Source organism: Myotis yumanensis, unplaced genomic scaffold (assembly GCF_028538775.1).
Source record: "Myotis yumanensis isolate MYYU_CA2020_CCGP unplaced genomic scaffold, mMyoYum1.0.hap1 SCAF_9, whole genome shotgun sequence".
NCBI classification, from domain to species: domain Eukaryota; kingdom Metazoa; phylum Chordata; class Mammalia; order Chiroptera; family Vespertilionidae; genus Myotis; species Myotis yumanensis.
The window spans coordinates 15,319,802-15,335,681 of NW_027223760.1; the positions used below are offsets into that span (position 1 = coordinate 15,319,802).

At 45.1% G+C, this 15,880-nt stretch overlaps 1 pseudogene; it reads left to right on the forward strand.

Annotated features, from left to right (window-relative positions):
- Positions 1-12,944: 12,944 nt before the first annotated feature.
- On the forward strand, positions 12,945-14,954 carry LOC139016787 (protein SPT2 homolog pseudogene; annotated as a pseudogene).
- The last annotated feature ends 926 nt before the right edge of the window (positions 14,955-15,880 follow it).

A 15,880-nucleotide genomic window follows, 5' to 3' on the forward strand; every position in this document is an offset into this window, starting at 1 on the left:
TGCTGGTGCCAGGAGGCCTTGCAGCTCCACTGATCCCAGTGCTGGGAGGCATATTACCCTTTTACTATATAGGATAGAGGCCTGGTGCACGGTTGGGGACCGGCTGCTTTTCCCTGAAGGGTGTCCTGGATCAGGGTGGGGGTCCCCACTAGGGTGCCTGGCCAAGCTGGCTGAGGGGCTGAGGGCTGTTTTCTGGCTGGAAGATGACTGAAGCTCCCAACCGCTCCTTTTTTATTTTATTTTTTTATTCTGGGCCAGCTTTAGCTCTGAGGCCTCGCTGCTGAAAACATTGATACAATGTTGCGGTCAGGCTGGCTGAAGCCCAGAGGTTTCTAGGGTTTTGTTTAGCTTCTATATTTGCAACATAGTACATAGTTGCTTAGAGTTGCAGCTGAGAGGCCAGCAAGTGAGGTGGGGAACGTTGGAGTCCGCCATCACTGGAGCAAGCAAGCCTCCCTGTTGGCTTCAGTGCATGGCTGCCGGCCGCCATCTTGGTTGTCAGTTAATTTGCATAAGGATATGCTGATTAGCCAATGGGAAGGTTAGCGATCGTATACTAATTACCATGTTTCTCTTTTATTAGTGTAGATTCTATTTTTACAATTTTTTTAATTTTCATAAATACATATCTTGGGACATATTCTCTTATTTCATTCTACTTTCTACTCCCAAATTATTTCTCCTAAATAACTGTCTAAATAACTTTACAGTCCTGATTTAATTGTTATATAGTGACTGCAGTGGGTTGAATCATGTCCCCCCAAAAAGTATGTTGAAATAGTAACTCCAGGTATCTGTTAAATGTGACCTTACTTAGAAATAGGCTCTTAAAAGATATGATCAAGTTAAAATGAGGCCTTACTAAATGTGGAGGGCCATGAATCCAGTAACAGTTACTTTATTAGGAGAGGGAGATTTGAAGACATACGAACACTCGCTGAGGAGAGAGTCTTGTAAAGACAGAAGCACATATTAGCCTGATGCAGCTATCAGCCACGGCATGCCAAGCGTGGCCAGCGACCACCAGAAGCAGGGAGATGCTGAAGGAAGCATGGCCTGCCAGCCCTTTGGATGTAGGATTTCTAGCCTCCAGAGCTGTGAGGAAAAAATTGTGTTGTTCTCACCCACCCAGTACGTGGCATTTTGCTATAGCAGCCTTAGGAAAAGACTATGGTGACTAATAACGTGCTCGCTCCTGCAATCAGATTTTCATGTGCACATTCCAAGAATCTCTCTGTTTTTCCCACCCTAGCCAGGATTCCCTGTCTGCCCAATCAGAACAACTCTGGCTGAAAACAGCCATCCCTAAATAACTGACTCACTGAACTCAGATGAACCAAGAAAATAAGTTACATTTCATACAACTTTTCCTTTGAATTTATAGATCTTATTTCCACTGCCTGTATTAACTCTTTTAACAGCTTCATTGCAGTATAATTAATATACAAAAAACTGCCTATATTAATGTGTGAAATTTAATGAGTTTGGATAGATGCAAACATCCATAATACCATCACCACCACGATAAGGGTAAAGAACATATCCAGCACCTCCCAGTTTCCTTATGTCCATTGTTTTTATTTTATCTTATTTTTATTAGATAAAACTCTCATTTTGAATTCATCCTGAGACTCTCTCAATGTGTGAAAGGCCCCCCCAGAGTCCCCAATTGCCATCACAGAACCAGGGCCTCTCAAACCCTGTGGGCCTCATTAAGGAATGACCTTGCCTTCCTCGGTGAGTGTCGGACTGGAGAGTATTGACCCTGAAACCAAAGCATCAGTCCAGCTCACTGCTTTTTCACCATCCTGAACACCCAAGGCTAAGGCAAAGCATTTTATTTTTTTCCTTCTTTCATAATGTGAAAATAGAATACAAAATAAATTATTCTTAATTAGTAATTGGGTTTTTAAACCTGTCCAAATATTGCTCTAAGAAGTTCTGTCTGTTTAAGGTAAAAAAAAATACGTAAGTTTCTCTACTAAAGAAAAGCTAAAATTTATAGCACAGAGAACTATGGAATTGAATTAAGTTGACACTATTACAGAGAGAGTATCTGGGCACTGTTTGTCAGTTGCTAAATTATTTTTGCCTTGTGCATTGCTTCAAACCCTGGACAATAGCAAGTAGGTATAATTTATGACACACCCAGCGGGGGTTATTTTCTACTAAATTAACCACAGCAAATGGAAACAACAGCAAATATTCTTCCTACATGAATTCAGGTATAGAATTAATATCATTGACATACAAAATATCACAAATGGACAAAATAAGAAGAAGAGTATTTTCCATGGGAAGTTATTACTAGAATTACATTTGCTAAACTGCTTAGAATATGTTATGTACAGTGTAAGACTATTGCTGAGAATAACTAAAAACCTTTATATTTATATCATTCAACTTTGAATCCCACCAGCGCTTTATATTTTCCTATTTGTTTCTTTATGTTATTTTAGGCCATTATTATCTCGCATCTTTGTCAGTGAACTTGGATTTCAAATGCATCACAAAAAAATAACAGAAATCACCATTTTAAGTAAACCTATCAAATGTCATAATACTTTGTAAAATAATCAAAGGAAAGCCATGATCAGAAGCAGGATACATGCTAAATAGAAGCACTTTGCACATGAATGTTTTTAGGTCGGGTCAATACTCACCCCTTGATTTCTAATACTAACATTAATTCATGACAGTCTGTCTTCTTGGCCTTGTTTCTTATAATTTTAGTACATTAGTGCCCCACATACCCTCATAAGGAATGTAATAATGTATTGAAATGTCTTCAATGCCAACTACATTTGGTGATGATGAGCCTTTTATATATTCAGCTGCACAACTAGCTCCATCTTCCTGAAAATTCATGAATCAATTGCTACTTTCCCAAATGCCTTCGCATATCATTCTGCTTTAGAAAAGTTTATATTTTTCTTCTGTATGTAAGTGAGTAAGGGGGAGAGGGGAAGTATTTGAATTAATAACAGCTATAATTTATTATTTAGGGAAGGTATATTATTTTTCACTGAATAACATAGCAATAGATTAAATGCTAATTAGATAAGGCTATGTAGACTTCTGGTTGGGTCTACATGAATAAAAATAATACTTTTATTTAAAGTATTATTATGCAGATTAATATAAAGGAAAGCTGAAGCATTTCAGCTCTAATATGTATTTTATGCACATTTTTTTTCCTTTTCTTCTTAGAGTTACATAAATAAGGTTAGTTTGGCTTTAGTAGAATATTTCTCATAACCATGGATATGTGCATCATCATTGAGACAAAATTTTCAATAAACACCAGTGAGAACATATAGGACATCTAATAAATGAAGAATTAGCTTCCTATAGTTTTAAAAAATTTATCAAGCTTATAGTAGAAATTTAAATTTAGGATGAATCTTTAAGGAACAGAATAACAACATTAAATCTTTTAGATGTCAGAAAATTCTTTCAAATAAATTATAAATGTATGAAAACTCTTTTTACAAATACATTTTTATTGATTTTTTTTTAGAGAGAGGGGAAAGGAGAAGGAGAGAGAAAGAAGCACATATGTGAGGGGGAACATCGATTGGTTGCCTCCTGCATACCACAACCTGGGCATGTGCCCTGACTGGGAATTGAAACAGCAACCCTTTAGTACTTGGGACAATGCCCAACCAACTGAGCCACACTGGCCAGAGCAGATATGTGATAACTCTTTTTTAAAAATTTATTTTATTGACTTTTTTACAGAGAGGAAGGGAGAGGGATAGAGAAACATCGATGAGAGAGAAACATCAATCAGCTGCCTCCTGCACACCCCCTTACTGGGGATGTGCCCGCAACCAAGGTACATGCCTTTGACCAGAATTGAACCTGGGACCCTTCAGTCTGCAGGCCGACGCTCTATCCACTGAGCCAAACCAGTGAGGGCTGTGATAGCTCTTCAAGTGAATTATGAAAGAAATGTTTACAGCCTTTTACTTTCTCAGCCAAGTTCACAAGTGCATAACATTATATCTCAGTTTGAATTGTTTAACTTCACTAAACAGTTTAAACTGGCTTGGTTGGAAATAAAAATTTTTAAAAAGGTGATGACAGTTTAGCCCAGGCAGAGAAATTAGCATGCAGAAAGTAAATGGGGAAAAAAAGAGGAAAGGGAATCATTTAGTATCTTCTTAGTCATTTGAGATGGCTATATAGTAGAATCAAAGGATGATGCTTTTAAGAAATGAGCCCAGATCCTAAAAGATCTTAATTGCCAAAGAATTAAAATTTTATCAACAGGGTATGAGGAGACTCAAAAGAGTTTAACCAGAGAAATAACAGAATCACATTTTCATTTTTAAACTTCATTATAGAGACTTTACTAAGAATGGATTTGAGGAGGAATTGGGGTAGGGAGAGGTGGTTTGTAAGGTTAGGTAGGGCAAAGTACTTTTTTGTGAATAATTTTTCCTCTAATAAATTTGAATCTTGAGTAGTATCCTCAAATGATTATATCCATATCACAAGATTTTATGGATGAATTGGACATTTAGAAGCCTGCATTCTAGCCCCAGGAGTCTGAAGCAGGATATGGAGAAACTTTCTGGACCCAGGTTTAGCTTAATGTTTGCAATAGAACAAGGAAATTCGAAGCAAGCAGGACTCCACTGTTGTCTATGATGAAAACAATACAGATATAATCATCAATTTATTAAGAGTCTAGGAAGAAGTGTCTTGAAGCAGAAGGCAAAGTGCAATTGAAGAAATCCACGTTTTGTGATTTTGAAGCTCTGAGGGATGCTTTGTTAGAGAGCCAGGGACCATCATTCTTTATTCTCAGGCATGAGACCTGTCTACAGTGGATGCAAATAAAAACTGGTTAAACGTTTCATGTCCTCTCCTACGAACACATGCACACACATAATTATACAAAATAACAGGGTCCAGCCCTAGCTGCTTTGGCTCAGTGAATAGAGCATCAGCCGGTGGACTGAAAGGTTCCAGGTTCGATTCCAGTCCAGGGCACATACCTTGGTTGTGGGCTCGATCCCCAGTGGGGGGTATGCAGGAGGCAGCTGATCAGTGATTCTCTCTCATCATTGATGTTTCTATCTCTCCTTCTTGCTTCCTCTCTAAAATCAATAAAAAATATTTTTTAAAAATAACAGAGTCCAACTTAGAGTCCAGAAAATAAAAGATGACTTTAAATTTATGGTTAGGAAAAATAGTGTTTACTCCAAAAAGGAATTATTGGAAGTCATATAGTCTCATCAAGATAAGGTACAACAAAACCAAGGAGCAAAGGTGCTCTCTGAGAGACAAGTTATATGCTGCTTATGATTTTCAGTTTCCTAAGTATACCTTTGCTTAGTAATTATTCTATACTAGTAGCCCTGAGCATGAATCCATGTGCCAGTAGCTCTCTGAGGGCCCTGGCCACTCTGGGTCCACTGCCCAGAGGCTCTCCGCTGCCCAGAGGCACTCCACAGCCCAGAGGCCCATCCGCGCCCCAGCCTGGCCAGAGGCCCATCCACAGCCAGGCACAGAACGCTTGCCTTGTCGCTGGGGTGACGACACAAGCGTTCGCCCCCTTCCCCCCCCCCGGTCACTCCTTGCCTGCTACCCAGAGGCCCTCTGCAGCCAGGGTGGAACGCTTGCCTGGTCACTGTGGCAAAGAAGCAAGCATTTCCCGGCCCATGGGTCTCCTTCTGGGACCTGGCTGCGTCCCCAGGTAGGGGTGCAGCCTGGCCTCTGGCCTCGCCTCTGGATGTTCTCCGATCACTGGTGATCTGTGATCTGAGAAGCCCGAGGGGCAAGGAAGAGGTGGACATCCCCTCTTCCCTGCCCCACCTGGCTTCTCTGACTACTGGCCCAGGCCTGGCAAAGGTGGCCCGGCTTCTCTGATCACAATGGTGGCCCAGTTCTCCGGCTCTTGGCTGCCACCTGGATTCCGACACCGGCAGGCGGCTTCTTCCATCCTTCCCTTTTTGCCTCCCATCATTGTGCCTATGTATGCAAATTAACCGCCATCTTTGTTGGCGGTTAACCTCCATCTTGGCTGGTGATTAATTTGCATATCTCGCTGATTAGCCAATGGGAAGGGTAGCGGTCGTATGGCTAATTACCATGTTTCTCTTTTATTAGATTACTAGAGGCCCGGTGCACAAAAATTTGTGCACTCGGGGGTCCCTCAGCCCAGCCTGTGCCCTCTCGCAGTCTGGGACCCCTCGGGGGATGTCCACCTGCTGGCTTAGGCCTGTTCCCTGGGGGATTGTGCCTAAGCTGGCAGTGATACATCCCTTGGGGGATGTCCACTTGCCAGCAGGCCGAAGCTGCAGTTGAACATCCATAGAGCTGCTGAGGAGGCAGGACAGGCTCCCACCATCGCCGCTGTGATGCCATCAGCCTGGCTTGTGGCTGAGCAGAGCTCCCCCTGTGGGAGTGCACTGACTACCAGGGGACAGCTCCTGCATTGAGCATCTGCCCCCTGGTGGTCAGTGTGTGTCATAGTGACCAGTCATTCCCAGTCGTTCTGCTGTTAGGGTCAATTTGCACGTTCCCACCCTAACGGGTTTGGCTCAGTGGATAGAGGATCGGCCTGCAGACTGAAGGGTCCCAGGTTCGATTCTCGTCAAGGGCATGTACTTTGGTTGCATACACATCCCCAGTAGGGGGTGTGCAGGAGGCAGCTGATCAAAGTTTTGCTCTCATCAATGTTTCTAACTCTATCCCTCTCCCTTTCTCTCTGTAAAAAATCAATAAAATATATTTGGAAAAAAAAAATTGCATGTGGACATTACCCTTTTATTATATAGGATAGAAGCCTGGTGCACGGGTGGGAGCCATCTGGTTTGCCCTGAAGGGTGTCCCGGATCAGGGTGGGCAGGGGACCCCCAGCGCCCTACGATCGCCCACGCCGCCCCTGCTCATGATCTCTGGCTCTGCCCATGCTCAGGCCTAACACTTCTGGCCAAGGCATTAGGCCTGGGCAAGGGACCCCCAGCACCCCACCATCACCAACTCAGCCCCTGCTCCCTGCGATTGACAGCTCCACCCTAATGCCTCTCACCCAGGCATTAGGCCTGGACAGGGGACCCACAGCTCTCCAAGGGACCTCCTGCTCCACCCCTTCCCAGGCCTAATGCCTGTGGCCAAGGCATTAGGCCTGGGCAGGGGACCCCAAGCTCCCACCATCAGTGACTCTGCCCCTGCTCCCCATGATCGTTGGCACCACCCCTGCCCGGGACTAACGCCTCTGGCCGAGGTGTTAGGCCTGGGCAGGGGACCCCCCCAGCTGCAGCCACCCCCCGATCACGGGCACCTCCCCTGCCCAGGCCTAACGCCTCTGGCCGAGACTTTAGGCCTGGGCAGCGGTGACCCGCAGCCACAGCCGCCCCTGCCCGGGACTAACGCCTCTGGCCGAGGCATTAGGCCTGGGCAGGGGACCCCTCCAGCTGCAGCCGCCCAGTGATCGCATGCTCCGCCCCTGCAGCTGCCCCGCAATCGCGGGCTCCGCCCCTGCCCAGCTCCCATCGCTGGCTCCACCCCTACTTCCCGCTATCACTGGCCAGTGCGGCAAAGGGCCCGATTCTTCGATCATGGCCTGCCCCCCGGCTCTTAGCTCCCCCGCTGGGTTTCCAATCACTGTAAGTGGCAGGGGGCTTCTTCCGTGCTTTCCCTTTCGCCTCCCTGTATTGGGCCTACATATGCAAATTAATCGCCATCTTTGTTGGTGGTTAACGCCATCGTGGCTGGTGATTAATTTGCATATCTCTCTAATTAGCCAATGGGAAGGGTAGCGGTCGTATGCTAATTACCATGTTTCTCTTTTATTAGATTAGATTAGATTAGATTAGATTAGATAATAAGGTTTAATATGCAAATAAACTGAATGACAGAACGCTATGATGCACACTGAACACCAGGGAGCAGATGCTCAACTCAGGAGCTGCCCTCTGGTGGTCAGTGCGCTCAGCCAGAAGCCAGGATCATGGCTGGCGAGTGCAGTGGTGGTGGCGGGAGCCTCTCCTGCCTCTGCTGCAGGTGGGTGGTAAGGAGCTAGAGGTCCCAGACTGCACGAGCCCCAGACTGCGAGAGGGATGTCTGACTGCTGGCTTAGGCCCTATCCCCGCAGATGGGGGCGAGGCCAGCAGGTGGATATCCCTGGAGGGGTGGGTCCCAGACTGCAAGAGGATGCAGGCCAGGCTGAGAGACCTCACCCAGTGCCTGAATCTCATTCCCTGGGCTTCTAGTTAGTATTTAATAATGAATTATCAGAGAAGGATATACACAAGACAAATGTCAGGCTATTGCTAGATCTTAGAATAGACAACTCACAAACATGTGAAAACTTCTCTCGAAATTAATACCAAGGGATAAAACTATCATTCTATAAGAAAAGAGAAAACCACTTCTAATTCCTCCATGAAAGAGAGCAGGGTGTGAAGAGGCCATGTGTGAGATCCCGTATTTCCCCTTCCTTTTGTCAAGGACCTGTGTTGTGTCACGGCATGGCATGTGAAGGAAGGTTCAGGCAAGACTGGGTTTAGGAATATGGCAGCTTGCATGTGGCAATAACATGAGCAGCAGCAGAAAATGCTCGGTGGAAGATCATGTAGGTTAAATGTCAATTATCCTCCTCATTTTTCTTTCTTCTAATAAGAAAAAGAAAATAAAAAGGTATCATCTGCCTTCAGGCAGGATACCAACCAGAGAATATGATTCTTCAGGCTTTTCAAGCCTGCACCCAGCATAGGTTGGGTGAATCCTAACTCAATAAAACAGATGTGCTTATGAAAATGGGACATTGGGTCACAGAGACTGGGCAGAGGAAAGACAATGTGGAGAAGCTTTTTCTTTTGATGTAGTCCCCTCTGTTCATTTTCTCCTTTTTTACCCTTTCCCTAGGAGATGTATCGAGAAACATTTTGCTGCAAGATATGTCTGAGATTTTGCTGCCTATCGTTTCTTCCAGGATTTTTATGGTTTCACAACTTACATTTAAGTTTTTTATCCATTTTGAGTTTATTCGTGTGTGGTGTAAGTTGGTGGTCTAGTTTCAGTTTTTTGTTTGTTTGTTTGTTTTGTTTTGTTTTTTTGAATGTATCTGTCCAATTTTCCCAACACCATTTATTGAAGAGACTGTCTTGACTCCATTGTATGCTCTTGCCTCTTTTGTCAAGTATTAATTGATCATAATGGTTTGGGTCAATTTCTGTGTTCTCTGCTCTGTTCCATTGATCTGTATGCCTGTTCTTATGCCAAACCAGGCTGTTTTGAGTACAGTGGCCTTATAGTATAATTTGATATCCAGTATTGTGATTCCTCCTACTTTGTTCTTCTTTCCCAAGATTACTGTGGTTTAAAAGCTTCTTCACAGCAATCAACAAAAATGAAACTATCAACAAAACAAAAAGAGAGCCCACTGTATGTGAGAACATATTTGCCAATGATACATTTGATTAGGTGTTAATTTCCAAAATATATAAAAAACTCATTCAACTTAACAAAAGGAAGACAAACAATGCAATTAAAAAATTGGCAAAGGGCCCTGGCCAGTGAAGTTCGTTCAGTGGATAGAGTGTGGGCCCATGCGCTGAAAGGTTGAGAGTTTGATTTCTGGTCAAGGGCACATTCCTGGGTGGCAGGTTTGATCCCTGGCCCAGGTCAGGAGGCAACCACTCGATGTGTCTCTCACATCAATATTTTGCTCCCTCTCCCCCTCCCACCCTCCCTTCCACTCTCTAAAGAAAGCAATGGGAAAAAAATTCTCAAATAAGGATTAACAAACAAAAGGAACAAACACACAAGAAACAAAAATTTGGCAAAGGACCTAAATAGACGTCTCTCCAAAGAGGACATACAGATGTCCTAGAGGCATATAAAAGATGTTCAAAGTACTAATGATCAGAGACATACAAATCAAAACAACAATGGGGTACCTTCTCACACCTGTGAGAATGGCTACCATCAACAAATCAACAAATGACAAGTGCTGGCCAGGATGTGGAGAAAAGGGAACCCTAATACACTACTAGTGGGAATGCAGATTGGTGCAGCCAGTACAGAAAACAGTATGGAGTGTCCTCAAAAAATTAAAAATGCAACTGCCATTTGATCCAGTAATCCCACTCCTAGGAAAATATCCTAAGAATCCCAAAACACTAACCAGAAAGACTATATGTACCCTTATGTTCATAGCAGTGCTATTTACAATGGCTAAGATCTGGAAACAGCCCAAGTACCCATCAGTAGATAGATTAAAAAAGCCGTGGTCTTTTTACACAATGGAATATTATCTAATCTAATAAAAGAGAAACATGGTAATTAGCGTATGACCGCTACCCTTTTCATTGGCTAATCAGGGCGATATACAAATTAACTGCCAACTAAGATGGCAGTTAACCGCCAACAAAGATGGCGGTTAATTTGCATATGTAGGCATAATGCAGGGAGGCGAAAGGGAAAGCAGGAAGAAGCCCCCAGCCACTGACAGTGATCGGAAACCCAGGGGGGAGCTAAGAGCCGGGGGTCAGGGCAAAGGCGGCCCTGGGGGCCGCCTTTGCCCTGCCCCCCAGCCATGATGGGAGAATCGGGTGCCTTTGCCGCCCTGGCCAGTGATAGCGGGAAGTAGGGGTGGAGCCAGTGATGGGAGCTGGGCATGGGCGAAGCTGGCAGTCCCGGGAGCTAGGGGTCCTTTGCCTAGGCCGAAGGTAGAGCCCGCGATAGCGGGGCCACTGCAGCTGCGGGTCCCCGCTGCCCAGGCCGGACGCCTCGGCCAGAGGCATTAGGCCTGGGCAGGGGCGGAGCCTGCAGTTGCCTGGAGCTGGGGGTCACTGGCCCAGGCCTAATGCCTTGGCCAGAGGTGTTAGGCCTGGGCAGGGGCGGAATCAGCCATCGTGAGCAGCTGGGGGTCCCCTGCCCAGGCCTAACTCCTTGGCCAAAGGCATTAGGTCTAGGCAGGGGCAGAGTGGGAGATCACAGGGAGCTGGGGGTCTCCTGCCCAGGACTAATGTCTCCACCAGAGGCCTTAGGTCTTGGCAGGGGTGGTGTCAGAGATCCTGGGTAGCAGGGGTGGAGCCGGAAATGGTGGGAGCTGGGGGTCCCCTGCCCAGGCTTGACACCTCTGCCGGAGGCCTCAGGCCTGGGCAAGGGGCCGATCCGGTGATCGGCGATTGGAGGGTGATGAGGGTCAACTCCTCTGGCCAAGGCATCAGGCCTGGGGGGGGCGGGGGGCGGAGCCGGTGATTGCAGGGATATGAGGGTCCCCTTGCCCAGGCCTGAGGCCTGGGTCAGAGGTGTCAGGCTTGGGCAGGGGGTGGAGCAAGCGATCAGAGGGAGATGGGGGTCTCCTGGCCAGGCCTGATGCCTGGGCCAGAGGCATCAGGCCTGGGCAAGGGGCTGATCCTGCAATTGGAGGGTGATGGGGGTCAATGCCTGAGGGCTCCCAGTATGTGAGAGGGGGCAGGCTGGGCTGAGGGACACTCCCCCCCCACCCAGTGCACGAATTTCATGCACCGGGCCCCTAGTCTATAACAATAAAAGCATAATATGCTAATTACATCCTTCTGGACATCCTTCCAGATGAAGCCAGGGCTGCAAGGGAAGCCCAGGTCCCAGGTGCCAGAGGGAAGCCGGTGTCAACAGGTGGGGGAAGGAAGGCCTACTCTTGCATGAATTTCATGCATCGAGCCTCTAGTGCAGCTATAAAGAGGAAGGATCTCTTACCTTTTTAGATAGCATGGATGGACCTGGAGCGTATAATGCTAAAGGAAATAAGCCAGTCATAGACAAGTATTGCATGATCTTGCTCATCTGTGGAATCTAATGAATAAAATAAACTGGTGAACAAAATAGATCCAGAGATATAGAAGCATGGGACACAGTGACAAATCTCTGAGGGAATGGAGGAAGGTGTAGGGCAGGAAAAGATTAACCAAAGAACAGATGAACACAGACAATAGTGTAGTGAAGACCTTGGTGGTGGGTAATTTAAATTTTATTAATTGTTTATTTCCATAATTTTTCATTTAGTATATTTGGAATGCATTTGACCATGGATAACTGAAACCAGGGAACACAAAACTGCAGACAAGGTGAACTACTATATAAGCAAGTAGTTATATACTCAAATATTTAGTTTGTTAGTAGTTGAATTTACACATTTGTAAACTGGGACAAAGGAGAGGAGATTTACACTTATTAGCTCAAATCAGACCTCTTTTTTCTTAATTTGAAATGTACCAGAGAAGCAACTAACCATAAGTCCAATTGTAAGGAACAAAAAGTTTGAGAATAATTTGCCGGAAGCCAGTCCATCCTTGCTGCTTGACACAGTCGCTGCAGGGAAGAAACATCTGCACAGCATATGTTTCAAGGGACCTGGCATATATGGCATACTGTTCTTAATATGTTTGCTCCCCTTTTTAGTGCTATGTGTTTTAACCAAGGTCACCTCTCTGAGAAAGGTTGTTTCCCCTGGTGGGGATTTTTCCCTGGAGTTAGGGAGGGAATAAAACCCCTTAACTAAGTGCCAGGTGGGTAATTAATCACTTTAACTATGAACAATCAGGCTTAAGCTACATAATCTTTACTTAGGATAATCTCCTTCAGTTACTTCCTTGTAGCTTAATAGAACAATAGAGTAACCTTGGAATGGAGATAAGAAACGTCTTAACTTTTGGAATAGAATTAATAGGATTAAAATCAACTGGTATAAATACAGATGTAACAAGACAGTAAACACAGAACTTGGCTGGAGATCCTGGCTAGAGAACCTGGCTAGGCTGCTGATCAACTGAACACTGTCTCCCTGTCATTCCTTCTTTGCCGACTCTGTCCACACCTTTGGGAACCCCTGGACCTGCAGGGGTTGGACCCCAACAACTGGTGCCCAAACGGTCACCCGGAGTAAGGTGCCTTCTCCCTCCTCTCTGATAGCCTGGCCCATTCTATCCGATTCGGTCAACATGGATTTCAGGGAAATTCTCACGATAGCTTCTAAAGGACAAGGAACCAACAGCATACCGAAAAGGTATAGTTTGGCAGTGGGTCCTGCCAAAAAAGACCCAAAAGTTAAGGGTGTCCAGCCAGCAGCTGTACAAGCTTTTCTCAGAAGAAAAGAGGAGGAGCTCAGACGAAAAGCCTTAGAGGAAAAAAGGAGAAAAGAAGAACTAGTGAAAAAGCGAATTGAGTTAAAACATGACAAGAAAGCAAGAGCTATGGCCAAGAGGACAAAGGACAATTTCCATGGTTACAATGGGGTTCCTGTTGAGGAAAAGTCAAAGAAAAGACAGGCAATGGAAAGCCATGGTCAGGGAACAGACCAAGAGTATGAGATGGAAGAATTCTTAGGATACAATCAAGCAGCATCAGAGCAGGAGTATGAAGAAGAGCAAGAACCTCCTCCCAAAGTTGAAAGTAAACCAAAGGTCCCCCTTAAAAGTGCCCCACCACTCATGAACTTCACTGACTTACTCAGGCTGGCTGAGAAAATGCAGTACGAACCAGTGGGAATCAAGGTGGTGAAGAAAACAGAAAAGCAGCCTATGACTGCTCAAGAACTTAGGGAGCGAGAATTTCTTGAACTAAGGCATAGGAAAAATAAACGTGAGGCAGATGCAAGACTACCTCCAACCAAAAAGGCACCCTCTCAGGAAGAAAGTATGGGCACAAAACCTAGCAGAGTTTCTGGGAACAAGCACCCTTCTTCCAAGGGTACTCCCCTTCCTCTTGATGAGAAGAAATCTAGACCCAGCATAGCTAATGAGAAACATTTAGGTTTGTTTTCATCAAAATCCATGCCAGGAGAGAGGACCAAAGCAGGATCTAGCAACTGCTCCCAACCCTCACTTCGGAAGGACCATGACAGGCCTGTTTTCAATGGGGCTGGAAAGACACACTCGAGCACCTGTTCACCAAGTGTTCCAAAGACTTCTGCTAAAGGGACGCAGAAATCTGTTACTGAGCACAAAGCCAAAAAATCTCCTCCCCATCCTAGCCATTCCAGACCTGGACCCGTGGCCACCCCACATAAGGCGAAGAGTCCAGGTGTCAAGCAGCCAGGCAGCAGTTCCAGCCCAGCTCCTGGGCGGCCCAGCACAGTGAGTGTTCGGCCCAGCACAGTGAGTGTTCGGCCTACAGTTAGTTCTGCCTCCGTGCCCAAGCGCCAGGATGGCAGCTCCAGCTCAGGACCTGAGCGATCAGTCAGTGGGACCAAGAGGCCAGCCAGTGACTCAAATCCTCCTGGAAGGACAGGTGGCTCTGGACGACCCATCAGTGGCTCAGGTGGTTCTGGGAAGTCAGTGGTCAGCTCTGGTGGCCCTGGGCAGCCTGTGCACAGTCCACATAACCCACGATCAATGAGTGGCTCAGTGCCCCCCGGGCGGTCAGTCAGTGACCCGGGGCGATCAGTAAGTGGCTCAGTTCCAGCTGGATGGACTGTCAGTAGTTCAGGCCCTGGAAGACCAGTGAGCAGCTTGGGACCTGGGCGAATAGTTAGTAGCTCAGGTCCCCACCATAAGCCCAAATGCACTGTTGTCTCAGAAACAATATTTTCTAAGAATATCATTACCCGGCCCAGCAATGGACAGATGAATGGAATGAAGCCTTCCTTGGCTGGCTACAGATCTGCCCAACGTCCTCAAAGGCTTCCCTTCCCTAGTGGTTACAAAAGACAGCGAGACTATGAAGAGGAGGAAGATGAGGACTATGACCCTGAAATGGAAGATTTTATCGAAGATGAAGGAGAATCTCAGGAAGAAATATCCAAGCACATTCGAGAAATCTTTGGCTATGACCGAAAAAAATACAAAGATGAAAGTGATTATGCCTTACGTTACATGGAGAGTAGTTGGAAAGAACAGCAGAAGGAAGAAGCAAAGAGTTTAAGACTAGGTATGCAAGAGGACTTAGAGGAAATGAGACGGGAGAAAGAAGCAATGAAATGCCAAAAGGTCAAGAAGATGAAAAGGCGTTAGCTGGTGCTTTTATTTATTTTTGTGAAACTCTGGAGACACTCTACTGCGAAGAAGTCCTGCCTGTGGACTGAGGAAGCCCATTCTCATTTTAGATTTATACTTGGGTCCTCAAGGACAAGGCATGGATATTGTATATTTTGAGCATAAAGTATTTTCAAACACTTTCCGGGGTGAAATCTGTAGTGCAGATGACATAATGCCCAGTGAGTGCTCTTAGGAAGTTACCTGCTCACAGGTGCTGGCCTTGATCCTGATGAGCTATGCACTCTAATGTGGGCCCACTCAACAGTCAGCCAATCTTCTTTTGTTCCTTTGCTATTTTAAAAAGGAAAAAAGATTGCTTCTTGACTTCCATAATTCTGTTGATGGTGGAGTAGGGCAATGGCTGGCTCCCAATCAAACTTATTTTGTCTTTTTATGAGGAATCTGGCCCTTCCATGAATGTTGCCAGCAATAAAGTGACCTGTTCTAATCTATATGTTTGGATTGAGAGCTTGAAAATGTAGAGTAGGCTTTATAATTATATGGATGTCATCTCTGTGACTTTGAAGTAAAAAGTAGAATAAATAATATTGTATTCTATATTTGTGGATTGGATGCTGAGCATTCTTATTCACTGATTTAGGTGATTAAGCAATTAACCGAAAAAATTTCAATTTACAAAACAAGCTATGCCATTTGGTATAAGAATATTCTTTTCCAAGTTTTCCTTTCAGATTTATTGTAAAATAGACAATGTTACTGTGCTGAATTTTATCTAAAAAGTATTTTATATTGAAGAAAAAAATATTTTATTCAAAGATTAGAGTTGAAAGAGTAATAGCTTAAAAAATAAGCAAGTGACATGTGAGACGACCCTTACTCGTCCATTATAAAGATACTTTGGAATCCAAGGTGCCCTTGTATCTCTTGATGTTAATGATTTT